This window comes from Morone saxatilis, unplaced genomic scaffold (genome assembly GCF_004916995.1).
Source record: "Morone saxatilis isolate NCDOM2014 unplaced genomic scaffold, NCSU_SB_2.0 Contig5, whole genome shotgun sequence".
Taxonomy (NCBI): domain Eukaryota; kingdom Metazoa; phylum Chordata; class Actinopteri; family Moronidae; genus Morone; species Morone saxatilis.
Genome location: NW_023340095.1, coordinates 21,675,081 through 21,678,433, shown reverse-complemented (window position 1 = coordinate 21,678,433; position 3,353 = coordinate 21,675,081). Strand labels below are relative to the sequence as shown.

At 37.0% G+C, this 3,353-nt stretch overlaps 1 long non-coding RNA gene across 1 annotated transcript; it reads left to right on the top strand.

Annotated features, from left to right (window-relative positions):
- Positions 1-501: 501 nt before the first annotated feature.
- LOC118339208 lies at positions 502-2,908 on the top strand. The gene is made up of 2 exons (XR_004797300.1): positions 502-677; positions 1,349-2,908. It is a non-coding gene; the product is annotated as an uncharacterized LOC118339208 (long non-coding RNA).
- The last annotated feature ends 445 nt before the right edge of the window (positions 2,909-3,353 follow it).

The window sequence follows — 3,353 nt, the reverse complement described above, 5'->3', positions numbered from 1 at the left end:
ACCTGAAATACTTGAAAACTGACTTCCAATTTGCTTATAAAGACATGGACTTTCCATCAAGGTCTTAAAGGGACAGTTCACCCCAAAATCAAAAATAAATATTTTTCCTCTTACCTGTACTGCTCGATTGTTTTGGTGTGAGTTGCCGAGTTTTGGAGATATCGGCCGTAGAGATGTCTGCTTTCTCTCTAGTATAATGGAAGTAGATGGCACTAGGATTGTGGGGCTAAACAAAAAAATACATTTGAAAAACAGTAATGTCTCTTTCCAGAAATCATAACCCGATTACTTAAGATAATTCACAGATCTTGTTGTGAGCTGTTTCATGTAACAACTTTTTTCTTTCTATGTATCACCAAGCAGAAGGAAACATGCATCTAAGCATGGACGAAAAGCTTGTGCTTGTGACAGTGCAGGATTAAACATTAATGGCTAAGCTGTAATGTGAGCTAGCTACCCTAGCATTACTGAGATAGCTAAAGTTGAGCTACGGTTGGCGGGTGTGGGTCAGTAGAAAGAAAATAGTTCCTACATTAAACTGCTCACATGCTATCTTTAGTAACCGAGTGCCATATGGTTCCATTATATTTGAGAGAAGGCAGACATTTCTATGGCCAATACTGCCAAAGCTCATCAACTCACACCAACACAATCTAGATGGATGAATAGCAGTACAGGTAAGAGGAAAAATATGTGTTTTGGATTTTGGGGTGAACTGTCCCTTTAAGACCTGACTTAAGACTGTTTTAGACATGACTTGAGACTCAACCGATGCAAAAAAACAGCTGCTTAAAAGTGTGACTTAATACAGAGTTCTCAAAATTGACATATGAACACAATGTCTTGATTTTGAGGGCTCCCTTCATAACTTTTTTGTTGTTGTTGTTTTTATTTGGTCTGATTGGATTTATGTTTCCCAGATGTTCATTTAGTAGAAAGTTTCATAATTTTTATTCATTCAGTGAATTAATCACTGACTGGCAACAATGAAACACAGTGCGCTATGCGTGTTGAAATGTGGGCAGGCATTCATTGTGTTCACATTTTGACCAAACACAAAACATGTTTGACAATGTTGCAACCACAATGAAAGGTTTTTATTACTCTCTCCCTGTGCCGCAACATGTCATAAATGATAGAAGAATATAATGACATCATACTACACTGGAAATGTACATCAAGGTGCTCAGTAACACCAGGTGAAAGACAGCAGGATAGACTGAGGATCATTTCTCAAAGATGACGATGAACTGTGTTGTTGTGGTATAAAATCCTCAAAGGAATAATTTCCAAGCATATCTGAAATGTGTTAGTCATCTTAGTTGTAATTTTGTTATTATTTTCCCAGAGCTGAATACTTCAACAGAAACCACCCTGAAATAGAAACCATATGGACGCATTTTTCCATCAGTATTTGAGAGGATCAACAACTGTCTTGGTAAATGGAGAGAGGAAGAAAGAGGAAGACTGAACTGACAAATACAGGGGATGGTGTTGATGGATGAACATGGATTATGTCTCTTGGTGTATATAAGACAAAAGTTCACACATAAACAGAACAGATAACACTAAACCTTGACTAAAATATCCAAAAATCCAAAAATTGTACATATGAGAGGTGACGTCATCGTTTTTGACATGGTTGGTGAAGCGGTGATTCGTAGAGGAACCCCTGACACTGGTGGCGGTGATGAAGAGACGAAGAGGCTGCTGAAGATCTGGATTTGATGAGGAGTGGACTTCTGATGAGCTCAACCTGGGCACTGGATATGAATGGGATGGAGGAGGGCCGCAATGATTTTGCGCTGATTTTTCTATTCAATTTGAAAAACCAAAATAAAATACTATTTTGGTTTTTCTAAATTGAATACAAACCAGCCACACAGTGACAATACAAAACCACTCACTGTACATACCAGTCTCAAAAATGAATTACCACACAATAAAAATAAATAATAAGAAATAAATAAGAAAACTGTAACCACAATAGAATGGTATTTTACAACACAGAGTGAGATGAGAGATTCTCCATGCAGTTGATGAAAGATTGCAATTTAGAAAAAATTACCTTATTCCTTAGTGAGTAAGTTATCTCTTCCAGAGGTATGAAAGGTCGCTTCTGGGAGCCACAGTCCAACTGGCAACGAGCAATCTGACTTCCATTTCAGTGCAATACATTAAACTGCATTTTTTGGCAATGGCCAGTAGGATTTCTGTAAGCTTGATTGAATGAGTATGTGTAAGATTTAAATTTGAGGTTTCCCAAAAAGGCATAAGCTATTTAACTTTTAATCTATAGATATATATATATATATATATATATATAGATAGTTATATAATATATATCTTTTTTCACTGAAAACCATGATCCTGGATGTGTCATTTCCTAAAACATAACATAATGTAAGATTTGGTATTTGTTGCAATTTGGCGCCCCCAGTTGTAATACAATTGTCGTAAACATGGACAGCTGTATACATGCATTTGTAATGATTACATTAATTATAATAAAAAACAAGAAAGTTAACAACTTTGCTGACACAGCCAAACATCAAGCAAGTGCAGCAACACAAGACATAACAAGCCAGGTTATATTACTTACTAGTCCAACAGCAAGGCCAGGTCGCTGTGTCTGCAGCCTTTTATTTCACAAAGCTCTTGCCAATGAGTAAAAAGGCAGTCCGACATTTACTATTGTCCGCCAGCTGAGCTCGGTTACGTTGCCTGCTCGTCAGCTCTGGTTCTGGCATCAAGCTGTGGCAACTCTCCGTCAGCATTTCCTCGCCCCAGACATTTAAACTTCCTCCTCCCGGCGGTCCAAATCTCCTGTACTACCACTGTAAACGCCATCACTTTGCCAGTGCTCTGACTAAAGTTGTTATTTTAAGGTAAACAGTTACAAAATGTTGCTTTATGCTTTGTGTCTTTTTTCTTTATCAGTAGATTTAGTAAGGTTTGGATTCATACTACTACCAGAAGCAAGACATTTAAAAAATGTGTCCATCTCTTTTAACCATCTACAGTATTTTGATTTCCCTGTTTGCTTACCGTCTTTGCCAATCACAGCACAAAGTGTCATGGTTATAAAATTGACTTAAGAATTGAATTGAGGCGTTTGGGTGCTGTGTTCTGTGAAATTGAACTCTTGTAGTTTAGGACAATTGGTTATGTGCCGATAAATATGCTATAAATCAGCCTCAATCGATTTCCTACTCCAGTTTGTGTTATTTTCTTCCAATGAAAAATGTATGGATAGACTACTGGTTGGAAATTACTGCCATACTCTCTACTATCAAGATAAGCAAGTTCATATATAGTAGATTGTACATGTTCATTATTTACTCATTAATTCA